The sequence below is a fragment of the Nicotiana tabacum genome, chromosome 3, assembly GCF_000715075.1.
Source record: "Nicotiana tabacum cultivar K326 chromosome 3, ASM71507v2, whole genome shotgun sequence".
NCBI classification, from domain to species: Eukaryota; Viridiplantae; Streptophyta; class Magnoliopsida; order Solanales; family Solanaceae; genus Nicotiana; species Nicotiana tabacum.
The window spans coordinates 180041124-180055851 of NC_134082.1; positions in this window are offsets into that span (position 1 = coordinate 180041124).

Genomic DNA, 14728 nt, shown 5'->3' on the forward strand with positions numbered 1-14728 from the left:
TGACCATTAGTGATGATGGGGTGTTGAGGATGCAGGGTCGGATATGTATGCCCAATGTGGACGGGCTTCGGGAGTTGATTCTAGAGGAGGCCCATAGCTCGCGGTATTCCATTCATCCGGGTGTCACGAAGATATATCAGGATCTGAGACAGCATTATTGATGGAGAAGAATGAAGAAAAACATTGTGGGATTTGTAGTTCGGTGTCTCAATTGTCAGCAGGTGAAATATGAGCATTAGAGATCAGGTGGTTTGCTTCAGCAAATGGATATTCCCGAGTGGAAGTGGGAGAGGATCATTATGGACTTTGTTGTTGGACTTCCACGGACTTTGAGAAAGTTTGATGCTATTTGGGTGATTGTGGATCGGCTGACCAAGTCCACGCACTTCATTCCTATGTGTACTACCTATTCTTCAAAGCGGTTGGCAGAGATCTATATCCGGGAGATTTTTCGTTTGCATGGTGTCCCAGTTTCCATCATTTCAGATAGGGGCACTCAGTTCACTTTGCAGTTTTGGAAGTCTGTGCAGCGAGAGTTGGGTACTTAGGTTGAGTTGAGTACAGGTTTTCACCCTCAGACGGATGGGCAGTCCGAGTGCACAATTCAGATATTGGAGGACATGTTGCATACTTGTGTCATTGATTTCGGGGGGTTATGGGATCAGTTTCTACCGCTTGCAGAGTTTACTTATAACAATAGCTACAGTCGAGTATTCAGATGGCTCCATATGAGGCTTTGTATGGGAGGCGGTGTAGATCTCCAGTTAGTTGGTTTGAGCCCGGTGAGGCTAGGCTATTGGGGATAGACTTGGTGCAGGATACTTTAGAAAAGGTGAAGGTAATTCAGAGAGGCTTCGTACAGCGCAGTCGAGGCAGAAGAGCTATGCTGATAGGAAGGTTCGGGATGTGTCCTACATGGTTGGCGAGAAGGTTTTGTTGAAGGTTTCATCCATGAAGAGTGCTATGAGATTTGGAAAGAAAGGGAAATTAAGTCCTCGGTTCATTGGGCCTTTTGAGGTACTTCAGAGGATTGGGGAGGTGGCTTATGAGCTTGCTTTGCCACCCAGCTTGTCGAGTGTGCATCCGGTATTTCATGTTTCTATGCTCCGGAAGTATATTGGAGATCCGTCTCACATTTTGGATTTTAGCACGGTTTAGTTGGATAATGATTTGACTTATGATGTGGAGCTAGTAGCCATTTTGGGTCGTCAGGTTCGAAAGTTGAGGTCCAAGGATATAGCATCGGTGAAAGTGCAGTGGAGAGGTTGGCACGTGGAGGAGGCTACCTGGGAGACCGAACGGGAGATGCAGAGCAGATATCCTCACCTGTTTGAGGCTTCAGGTATGTTTCTTGACTCGTTCGAGGATGAACGTTTGTTTAAGTTGGGGAGGATGTGACGACCCGACCAGTCATCTCATGAGTTATCACTCTGTTTTTCCCATTTTTGCTTCTTTATGCCTTGTTTATCCGTGTTATTTGGTATCGGGTTATTCGGATCAAATCCGAAATGATTTTGGTAAGGTTGAGACACTTAGTCTCTTTTAAGGAAGCTTAAGTTGGAAAAAGTCAATCGAATGTTGAATTATGTGTTAGAGGGCTCGGATATGAGTTACGTTGGTTTGATTAGCTTTGTGATGTGATTTATGACTTAGGAGCATGATCGGAATGAGTTTCGGAGGTTCGGAGTAGATTTAGGCTTGAATTGGCGAAGTTGAGATTTTGGTGATTTCCGGTTAGTAGGCGAGATTTTGATATAGGGGTCGGAATGAAATTTCGAGAGTTGTAGAAGTTCCGTTGAGTCATTTGGGATGTGTGTGTGCAAAATTTCAGGTCATTCGGACGTGGTTTGGTTGGGTTTGTGATCAAAAACGGAATTTGGAAGATTTTAGAAAATTTGGCTTGAATCCGATGTGTTTTGGTTGATTTGATGTTATTTGAGGTGTTTTGATGATTGGAACAAGTTTGAATAAGGTATTAGGATATGTTTGTGTTTTTGGTTGAGGTCCCGGAGGCCTCGGGGTGATTTCGGATGGTTGACGGAAAGGTTTGAAACTTGTGAAGTTGCAGAATCTCAGCTGCTTCTGGTATTTCCGCACCTGCGGATTGGGGACCGCAGGTGCGATGCCGCACGTGCGGAAGAGGAGCTGCCGAAGCGAATTTTGGAGGAATCGTCAGGAATCGCAGATGCGGTAGTGCGACCGCACCTGCGAAGGCGCAGGTGCGGAGAGTTGACCGCAGATGCGGATTGGGCCATTTAAGTAAGGGACCGCAGAAGCGGTAATTTGGCCGCATATGCGGTACCGCAGAAGCGGCTATGGGATCGCAGATACGAAAATTCCTGGCCAGAAGGTATATATTGCTTTCTTCGAGAATTTTTGGCAAAATACTCCATTTTTGAAGACGGGAAAAAGGCTAAGGCATAGGATTTCGAGAGGCCTCAAAGGATATCAGTTGGGTAAGTTCCCTAAGCTTAATTACTTGGGCTTAAAATCACTTTTCCATTGTTTAATCATGGTTTTAGTGGAGATTAAGGGAGAAAAATTGGGGATTAGGGCATGAGATTAAGAGACTTTTAAATGGGGATTTGAGGGGTCATTTGGACTCCAATTTCAGTGTTCTTAATATGTATAAACTCGTGGAAGGATAAGTATTCCATTGATGTGATTTTTATCGAGTTTCGAGACATGGGCCCGAGGGTCGGGTTTGGCCAATTTAGAGATTTTTGGTATTATTTGATTTTTTTCGCTTGGGCTTCGTTCCCTTAGCATATTTTGACGCCGTGATTCTGATTTTGGATATATTCGACGTGAGTGGAGGCCGATTCGAGGGGCAAAGGCATCACAAAGTAGTATTTTTATCGGTTTGAGGTAATTAACCATTGTAAATCTGGAACCGAGGGTACAAACCCCGGTATTTGACTTATATTGACAAATGCAGTGATGCACATGCTAGGTGACGAGCGTATGGGTGTGCACCGATAGGGATTGTGACGTAGTCCGTCCCGTAGCGACTATTAAGTTGTGTATTTGATTTGGAACCTTATGATATTCCGTACTTTAGCTATTTATACTATATTATGGGTTGTATGCCATGTTTGGGGCCTTGTGCCGACCTGTTGAGACCCTTAAGGGCATTTTTAGTGTTTTTCCTCACTTTACCTATTGAAAGCATATCCTCAGTCATATTTTACTTGTTTAAATGTTTAAAACTGTTTTTATCACTCCACTCCAAATTGTGAGGACTGTTTGGGCTGAGTTCCCTAATTTCTATTGTTGTGCCCGAGAGGTTGTAAGGTTAATGATTGAGAGAGGTTGAGAACCTAATAGTGAGGATATTATATGTGTATATGTATTATGGATCGGGCTGCACGCCGCAGCGATACTTATATGGATCGGGCTGCACGCCGCAACGAGCTATATACTGGATTGGGCTACACGCCATAGCGATATACATATTGGATCGGGCTGTGCACTGTGGCGATATGACGCTTGGGCTGTAGGAGCCCCTCTGGAGTCTGTACACCCCCAGTGAGCGTAGTCGACTATAAATGACGAATTGGGTTGCACGCCGCATCGGCTACCATGATTTATATTACTATGAGATATTAATGAGCCTGAGTGCTGAGAATGAGTACTGAGTAATGAGAGCTGAGTCACGAGTGACTGAGAGGCTGCCTGAGAGGCTATATTCTGAGTGATACCTTGCCCGAGGGGCCTATTTATGATATTTTCACTGTTTTCACTCTTCTTTTGAAATAAGCCTCTGTTGGAAAAATTGCTAAGTATATGATTTCAAGTGTTTAAACTGAAATTTGATGATTTTTTTCGACGAAATTGGTTTTAAACTGTGAAGTTGAACTGTTATCCTGATGTTTCTTCTGTTATATGATTTTTAACTACTCATCACTGCTTTCAGACCTTATTTACTTTAGTTACTTACTGAGTTGTCATACTCACGTTACTCTCTGCACCTTGTGTGCAGATCCAGGTGCCCGAGCAGTTCAGCTGATCTAGTGTTTGATGGAGATTTCAAGGTAGTTGCATGGCGTCCGCAACCCTGTTTTCTCCTCCCTATCTTATTATCTTTCCGCATTTTCCTAGACTTATGGATGTAGTAGCTATTCAGACATGTACTAGAGGCTCTAGACTCGTGACACCAGATACTTGTGGGCTATGTAGTTTCCTATTATTTGACTTCCGCATATTTTCTGTTGCTTTATACGTTTATAATGAAATTTGGTATTTAAAGCCTGTGTTAGAAAATGGCTTATTGTTAAAGAAAAAAGGGTTGTGATTCACTGATTGGTTGGCTTGCCTAGTAATGTGATAGGCGCTATCATGACTAGTATTTGGGGTCGTGACACTCTTTTAGTATAACTAGGAGCAGAAACAACAAAGATTATATAAAAGAAAACCCAGCACAAAAGAAAAGGAGAAGTTTTCCACACACATTACCAAATGAACACAAGAAGATATATTTATATATATTCCAAAAGTAATATGGATCTGATGAAAGTTAAAGTCATTAAGGCTTATGGCCAAAATGTTAAAGCCATTTAAGTGTATAGATGCCAAAACGTTAAAATCATTGAAAGCTATCAAATGCCAAAACATTAAAATCACAGTAATTGACTTCACTCATCAATTTTAATGTTTTCAAATTTGTAATTGAAAATTATTCCATTAGTTACATTTGTATTAAGACCCATTAATATTATATTAAGCTAGTGAACATAGACATAATTTTAAATATTCTTTTGAGATATTAAAAAAAAATTAACGGAGGGTATGCATCATCCTACGTTCGAGAAACACGATGCTTCAACCCCCAAATCAAAGAGATAATCAGGAGAGAAAAATAAAGGGAGAAACAAAATTATACTCACAATTGATTAGCAAAAATATTTTTCTTTTATTTTGTGATTGTAGTTTAATTTTCATATATTAAAAATTTGTTGCATTGACCTTTATCTCTTCCTCTTGCAAATTAAAAATTACAAGTTTTAAAATCGTCTGTTGCAATGGTCGAGTATTTCAAGTATTATTATCAAGTTTTGGCAAGCCTACACCTCGACAAACCTTGAAGTATGAGCCATTTATAGACATCAAACTTTTAGCAGATTAAGCCCATACAAAATTTGGGCTAAATCCTAAATTAAAGACACTACATGATGACTTTTGAAATTCTAGAAGTCTATTAGGGTTGCTTGGAGGCTACTCTACCAAAACCTTAACTTGGAGACTGCTCTGCGTAACCCTAGGTCACTCCTATAACAAAGGTTACCTATTCCCTTAAAAAGGCATCTCGAAAATTGAGATCATCTCAAAAATTTCATATACTCGTGGAATACTCACAAGGAGATCAAGATGCGGTCAGATACTTCTTGATAATTACACACTTCAAGAAACTCCACATCATCCTTTTCATGGAGATCAAATACACTCTAAGAAAGTCCACATCATCCTGCGTTTGAGAAACATGTTGCTCCAGCACTCGAACCATGGAGATAATTAGGAGAGAAGAATCAAGGGAAAAAAATATATTTGTACCCGTATTGTTTATCAATAAAATAATATTTTTTTACATTTATTTTATGATTGCATTTTATTTTTTGTATCGCAAAAGATTTGTTGCAAACACTATGTTGAGCCTAACTTCAGATCTGACGGTCTGAAGCTAACCCAAAAGTAAGAAGAATAAATAATATGAATAGTCTTAAATTAATTACTCCATCAGATCCATTATAAGTGACTTTTTTGCATTTTTATTTTGGTCCTAAATAAGTGTCTTTTAACATTATCAAGAATGCATTAACTTTATTTTTTCAAAATTTATCCTTATTTATATATTCTAATGTATCAAGTTAACAATATTTAAATTTTAATTAAGGGTAATTTAGTCAAAATACTTTTTTTCTATAGGAGTTAGTATTTTTTTAAATGATGTGCCAAAGATCAAAAAGTCATTTATTATGGATCGAAGGGAATACTATTAATTAAATTTTTAAAACACATACATTTTAAATATAGAAGCTTAAAGAGACTACTTTGTGTCATTTCAATTTGTCATGCAGTTGAAATAATTATTTTTCATACTTAAGAACCCATCCGCTTAAATTTAAAATATTAGACGGAATTATAATATATGCATAATTTATGTATTATATGTGTGTAATTGTGTATAGTCAATGTATAATTTTTGTATATTGCTAGAAAAAAGTAAACAATGAATATGATGGCTATTTATGTATAGGAAAATTTTCGTTTCTATACCATATAGGAAACTATATTACGAAAAATATCTATAATTTGCAAATTACCCGCCCTGCTAACAGATTTTCTACAAAATATAAACCAACTCATTAAAAATAGAATCTTGTTAGCTGTACAATTCCTTTAATAGGTGCGCGAATGTTGGGATATTAAGGATTCTTCCAGATTTTATCCAACGCAAATCTCGCTATTAAATTTCACACGTTTCTCTCCAAAATTCACTACTCTATTTTTACGACAATACTCTATTTCACTGATTTTTTTGATTTCACAAATCAAAAGCGACTAAATTAGCTATAATTCTTCTGTAACAAGCACAATTATGTCGAAAATCCCAATTATGCTTCAACTGAATGGGAATTGGGATAGCTGTGGGAGATATAGAAACTTTCGGGTCGATGGAATTGTAGTTCGGAGAGGATGCGAGTTATAACCTATTGAATTCTACAATAGCAGAGCATCTAATGATAGATACATCCGAAAAAATAATAGAAACCAAATATATTGTCAACGAATATTGTCCTCCAATGGAAATTAGGAAGGATATGGGTGTTCGTGTATATATGGAGACGAAAAAGAAAAAAAAACTTAGGAACATATCCGCTATGTATAACAGTACGTGATTTCAATTTGGAATTGAGTATCACCAATTCGAACACAGTTGCAGGTTTTTTCTGTTACATTACTATCGAATTTTGGTTGTATATTACTGATCTACAATTTATCTACAATATTTCTACTATATCTATCTATCTATCTATCTATCTATCTATCTATATATATATATATATATATATATATATATATATATATATATATATATATATATATATATATATATATATAATTAGTATTGAATTTCATTCTATCTACAATAAAACTACATATCATTTGTAGCTCAATATGAAATACAGAATTTCAATATTTCTACAAATTAACTACAAAATATCTACAAAAAAATAGTTCATAACAGTATTTAGCTTGATTTTATTGCAAGTTCATCTGGAACACTGAAGTTAATTGATATTCCAACGCTTCAACAGATCATATCCATACAGTGATAGATGGTGTGAAGTGCTATATTGTTTGTCTTGAAAACAAGAGATGTAGTTGTGGGCAATTCCAGCTTGATGAACTTCCTTGTGCACATGCTTTGGCTGCTTTAAGGCACATGAATGAGTCTTATGAAAACTATTGTTCTCCTTATTAAACAAGGGGGGGCCTTTTGGGTACTTATGTAATACCAGTAAATCCCCTACCTGATGAAAGCAAATGGAATGTGCCATAACATATAACTGAAGAAGTTGTAAATCCACCTTCAAGTGGAAAAAGACAGCCAGTAAAACCTCAAAAATAAAGATACAAAACATATGATGAAGTAAATTCAAAGAAGTACAAGGTTTCATGTGGCAACTGCGGAGTAGAAGAGCATAACAAAAGATCTTGCAAGAATGCTCCCAAAAAGAAATAAAATTTTATGTAGTAAACTGAATTTTTCATAAAAATTGCTGATGAGTTCAAGAGAATTATATTTGATGTGTAATAGTTTAGGCACCTTCAACTCACTTAGTTTGAAATTGTTTTGTTTAATTAGTATTCTGTATTGAGTTAATACTTTCATAGCTTGATTGGTTTGTGAATGATTTATATATATATATAATACACAATTGTTTCATTATCTCTAGCACCCATCAATAGTTGTTAATGATCCTTACAATTTATCCACAAAAAAACTACAAAATAACAACATAATCTGGAGTTGACAGAGTAATTACATAATAATTAAGTTGAAAAGTAGTTAACCAGTAACAATAATTAGATCAAGTACTGTTTACTTTCAACAAGTGAATATAAAAACAACAGAATATTTCCCCATTGTTCGAACTAGTATACTGGATAAAATAAAAATACAAAGGGTAAAATAATTCAAGCACAAATCTGCTACAATTAAACTTCAACAATCTTGTTCATAAACTTGTCTACTATCTTTCTACAAAACTAGCTGCAACTAAATAATTTAACTACATGTTTCATGCAAAAAATTGCAACTAATTCTTCTTTCTCCAGACTTGTGTTTTCTCGTTCACAACTGGTGCACCTTTTTTCCTTGCTAATCTGCCAGTCACCTAACTTTCACTAATTGCACCATTCTCTTGCTTCTTCTTAGCGTAGTCCCACAGTAGTGTGAGCATGTGATTTTTGTCCTATACGAAATACTCCTATAAAATCCCAAGAAAATAGATTTTTTTTTAATTATTTGTCATTTTTAGGAATTTTTGTAGAATTCTTTTAATTGTTTGCATTTCTGTGCACGTATAATTTTATTAAAAATTATAAAAAATGCCAAAAATAGCATGCATTGTATTTAGGTTTGTTTTTATATTTTTAGGATTAATTAATTAATTATTTGCTTTATTAGAACTAAAAAATCACAAAAAATGACCCACTTTTATATTTTTTTCCTTTTATTTTAGATTACTAATTTTCACTTTTAATTTAGGATTAAGTTATTTTTATAATTTTTGTAATTAGATAATTAGTTTAACTTCACATTTTTAGATTAATTTAGGTTTTTAATTTTAGGATCTTTAATTAAAAGAAAAAGAAAAGAAAAGAAAAGAAAAAGGAATAAAAAGAGGGGTCTTTCAATTGGGTTAATTTTATACTCAAACCAGCCCAAAAATCACCCAAACCCAGGCCCAAAAATCCTTTTCACCCGGTCCAACCCTTCACACCCCAAACGACCCCATTTTGTAATACTTTGATCATAACCGTTGGATCTTGGCAATCCAACTGCTCGGAACTGGTCTTTCATTTAATACATAACTGTCTGAACCTATCCCCCCCCATTCCAATCCATTTCATTTCACCTCTAACTCACACCCAAAGAAAACCGTAGCCGCCCCATGTTCCCTCATCGTCTCCGCCGCTAACAGCCACCGAAATTCGCCTCGCGGTGGTTCCGTTGTTCCAAATGACCCCAAATCAACATCCCATACTCCCCTTCATCTCCTATTTACAAATCTCCAAACCACTCCCCTCAAATCACTCTCAAACGCCTCGAATCTCAAATTTAAGATTCAACCCAAAAACCCTAACTCCTCCAAATTACCCCAAATTCATACCAGATGATCCTTACCTCCCCTTCTTCCCAAATCCACTACCAGTTTCCCTCAAATCACCCTTAACACTGTCAATTTTCAAATTTGAGATTTCGAAAGAAAACAGAAAACCCCTAATCCGTTCCTAATTTGGTTTCAACGGTTTCGAAGGATCGATTTGAGCCAAAGTTTATGCCAATCGATTGTTCTTGACAAGAATAATTGATTAGCATTAGTTTTGGTTGATTTCAAGACCCGCCGGATTCCGACCAAGTCAGCACTGACCGGCCAAGCTTCGTCAAATACCATCATTCGTTGATTTGCTCTGTTTGTTCAAGTTTTTTCGGCCAAAATCAGTTTGTTTCTGTTTCTTCTCTCTTTTTTTTAGTTAATTTTAGGTGTCAATCTTGTTGGTTTATTTAAGTTTTAGTAAAATAAGTTTACTTAGTTAATCGTTTTAATTAAATATAGTTCGATGCATTTAGGTTAACAAAATTAGGCTAGTTCAATATGATAGAGTAATTAAGGGTTTGCTTCTTTTCAATTGGTTCTACGTTTGATTTAGCCGCATGGTTTAGGTTCTCTTTTTATTTCTTTAATTGCTAGTTTCATTACTTGTACATAGGTTTAAGTTTTTTTTAATTAGGTTTTAATAATTTTTCTTTGAAACTCATGCTAGTATTAGGTTTAAATTTTTCTTCTGTGTTTGTTTCATTACTGATTCTGTTCATGTCAAATGAATTTATGTATAATTTAATGGGTTGATTGCTCAATAATCTGTTCCTTTGATCTTTTCTTGTGTGTTAACTGTTGTCTTGTGGTGTTGGTTCTGATTTGCCAACAAATAGGGAATTTAGGGACTTAACTGAACCAAAAAGTTTAGGCAAAAATGAAATAAGCAGAATTTAGAAGGGCAAATTGGGGTTTTACATTGAGGGAATATCAGAATATTCTAAGAATATCAAAGTTGTCCTTATCCTCAGCATAAAATGCTGGAATTGGATAAGAAAAAGGACTGACAGCTGTATAGAAATGTTGTACTATTCTGCAGTATAAGGAATTAGGTCAGAATATTCCTTTCTTGGAATGCTTTTTGTGCACTCTATAAAAGGGAAACCTTCCCTCACTCTCACAGAGATTCAGGATCAATTTACTGCACAGAAATCTCTCTTTCCTCTTCTGAAAAGATTAGATCTCAGAAATTTTAGAAAAAGCTTTCAAAACCTCTTATTCTTGGTTTCCTTACAAGATGAAAAGATGATTTGAAGTAGAGGATCTTTCCTAGTTTTCTTTAGCTAAAATTTCTGATTTTTAAAAGCTGGTTTGGGAGCTGCCCTTGGGTTTGTTTTGGTTACTGTTTGTTGTTTGTTGTTGCTCATTTCTTCTGGGAAGTTCAACTATTTTATTGACCTTTATTTGATCTTTCTTTTGAATCATCTCTAGGTATGTAACCACATTCTGATTATAAGAATGAATCTATTTGTTCAAATCTGAATCTCTTCATGTCTATATGTGTATGGTTGTCTGACTCAATGGTAGAAATTAATGTGTGTTCACTTTTTTTATCAGCTTTTTCTTGTGTTTTATAGGCACTTCAGTAGTATGAAAATGTTCTTAAAACTGTACAAATAGCTTTGCTTCATAGCAAAACATTTAGGTTTGATGTTGTTTATGATTTATTTGAGTTATGCTTTCCTTCTTTCTTTCATCTGACTTCTTTACTTAAAACCATTGTTTTCTCTTTCTTTGATTGTTTGTCCATAAGCTATAGCCTGCTGATTTAGCCACTGGTTGGTTAAATCAGCAGGTTCAGAAGCCTTAAAGTGAGACTCACACTATTCTTTTCACAAAGGAAGATCAAGCTCTAATGGACAAGCCATGTTCAAAAGAGGCAGGAATTCTCTATTAGTTATGCAAGTTTGTAATAGTTTTAGCCTAAATATAGTTAGTAAAATAGTTATAGATTGGACTGTTACTTAGAATATTTTTAAGAAAGCAATATTTTTGGTTTAATAGCAATGCAAAAGTCTGTTTACTGCTGTAAAATTGCCATTGTATTCAGATTTTTGTAATAAGTAGACTGAACTTTGTAAAGATTATAAACTAGCTCCTACATAAGCTAAGTGGTAGTTTTCATGGTTAGTATTGTAATCAGGTATATGTTGGTAGATAAAAATCAAATTTTTCTTCGGATATTTGGCTGCTTTGTTAAGGCAGCTTGGACACGTGTTTTGATGCTGCATATGTTTGGGCTTAAAGTTAAGCCCGTTTAAAAGCTCTCTTGTATTACATAAGCATGTCAGCTGACAACAGAAACATTTTGGGTCCACCACAAACAGATTTGCCGCATGGATTGGATAGAGTCCCCTGATCTCGACATTCAAGCACGAATCCCTTGAGCGCTTCGGCGGCGGATAGCAGCATGGGCAAAGCACTCTGTTGCAGCGAGCAGATGGTTCTTATTGCATTCACCAAGATAGTCTGGAAGGAGACGTCATACAAGCCGAAGACTTTGACAGGTGTCGGTAGGCACGCCTCTGATAAAGCCTCATTCTGGCCCATATGCATTCTCATACTCATTTTATTCAGCTAATGTAAATGTCTTCCAACACTAGTTTCAGCATGTTAAATTTTTAGCTTTGTTCTTGTTTTCCAAATATTTATGTTAATTTGATAAGAAAAAGATTTTTCATGTGGAATTTTGTTTGTGCATTATTGGACTGGGCACCAGCCCAAACCAAACAACCTCAATCATTGTGGACCTGTTGATCAAGATTTTGAAGGTCTATGCCTTTAGGCTCAGCTTCGAGCCCAGGCACCCTCAGCACTCCGTCTTTCTCGTGATCAAACATGGGGCCTATTGTCGTCCCACCTTTCCCAAATAATTAAAGCCCCAATATAAGTACCCCAAAACCTTTTACCATTAACATTTGATTATTAAGTTCAAACCATTTGTAAATAAGAACTTCCTTTTATTACCTTAATTAAACAAGCCCTCTAAAAAATTGAGGTGTGCCATCTTTCATTAAATAAGTTGTGGCCCTCTTATTAGTATCACTTAGATATTTAATAATCCTAAAATAATCATAGTTTTGCTTTAGGCTCGACTTGGACTAGTATTGTGATTATGTATACGTTTGCGTAACATAATTACAAATTTATTTCTAAAAGTAACTTGGGGAATGTGTTCGCGCAACTTCAACCAACTTCTCTTAATAAAATAAACAAAGCGTTATTAATTGTGGACACGTTCGCATGACATGATTTTTGATGCGCCAAAAATAAGTGTATACGTACGCATAACTCAACTCTTTAATTATGAATAATCAAGTGATTAAAAGCGGTAAAAGATAAATGCACATAGGTTTTAAAATAAGTAATTAGACATTTTTAAGCCAAGTATAAATTGCTAAGCGATCGTGCTAGAACCACGAAACTCGGGAATGCCTAACACCTTCACCTCGGTTAACAGAATTCCTTACTTAGAATTTCTGGTTCGTAAACTTTAAAATAAAGTCAATTTTCCTCGATTTGGGATTTTAAATAAACAGGTGACTTGGTATACCAAATAAACTACTCCAAGTGGCGACTTTGATTAATTTAAATAATCCCATTTCGAATAATATTATTTTAATTGGAAAAACTCCCTTATACCCCTCGGTAGGGGTGTTCACGGTTCAGTTTGGTTGGTTTTTGATTAAAATCAAAACAAAAACAATTTAATCGGTTTTTAAAAAATTTAAACCAAATTAAATACAAACCATCAGTTTGATTGTTGTTGTGTGATGACCCAAAATGTCATCTTTAAATTAAATAATCATCTCGGTATTTTAAGACCTTGAAAAGCGATATCAATAATTCCTCAACCTACGTGCGCAGTTCATATAATTTTCCGGAAGGTTTTTATGTGAAAAATGGATTAAATTGTGAACTAGAGCTTAAAAACTCAACTGAGTTGACTTCGGTCAACATTTTGAGCAAACGAACCTGGATAAAAGTTTTGACCATTCCAGTAGTTCCGTATCGTGATTTGGGACTTGTTCATATGCCCGAAATCGAATTCGGAGGTCCCTATATCAAATTATCGCCATTTAACGGAATCAAGAAATCTAAGGCTAAAGATTTCTTAAGTTTGACCGCAGATTTGACTTTTGAGAACAAGACCCCAGAATGGAATTTTGATGATTCTAATATATTCGTATGGTAATTTTGGACTTAGGCACATGTTCGGATTTGGATTTGGAAGTCTGTAGGATAATTCGGCGTATTTTGGCGAAAGTTAGAATATAGAAGATTTTTGGAAAGTTTGACCGAGGGTTGACTTTTTGATATCGGGGTGGGAATACAGTTCTGAAAATTTTCATAGCTTCGTTATGTCATTTATGACTTGTATGCAAAATTTGAAGTCATTCAGACTTGATTTGATAGGTTTTTGCATCGAATATAGAAGCTGGACGTTCTTAGATTCATTAAGCTTGAATTGAGGTGTGATGCACGGTTTTAGCATTTTATGATGTGATTTGAGATTTCGACTAAGTCCGTATGATATTTTAGGACTTGTTGGTGTATTTTATTGAGGTCCCGAGGGCCTCGAGTGGATTTCAGAAGGTTAATGGATTGATTTAAACCGAAGAAAAGCTGCTGAAATTGTTTTGGACAACTGCTGGATTTTTTTATAGCAATGTGAACAGTACCCGCACACATGAACAGTACCCCCGCAAATTCTGGGCAGTTAAAGGACGAGCAGTCCAATTTTTTCTCATTTTTTTGAGTTCCAAACTCGGATTTTGGGCAATTTTGAGCGAGAAATCACGGAAATTCTTGAGGTAAGTCCCTTGTGATCATTTTTAGTCAATATTATTGAATTGTCATTGAATATCCCAGCTAGATTACGTGTTTTTGAGGTGTAAATCGGGAATTTGGGCTTAGGGATTTGTAAATAAGATTTGATGTTTTGGAGGCCGAATTGTTGTCGGATTTTGGTAAAATTTGTATGGTTGGACTCGTGGTTGGATGGGGGTTCATATTCCATGATTTTTGTCGGGTTTCGAGTCGTGGGCCCCACGGACGAATTTTTAGTGCATTTTCGATTTTAGTGAAAAATATAGAATTTCATATGGAATCAATTCCTATAATTTTTATTGATTGAATCAAATTATTGTGGCTAGATTTGAGGCATTCAGAGGTCGATTTGAGAGGAAAAGGCACTGCGGAGTAGGATTTTGCTCGAATTGAGGTAAGTAACGGTTATAAATCGGTCCTGAGGGTATGAAACCCCGGACATTGTGTCGTATGACTATTTTGAAGGTGACGCACATGCTAGGTGACGAGCGTGTGGGCGTGCACCGTAGGGA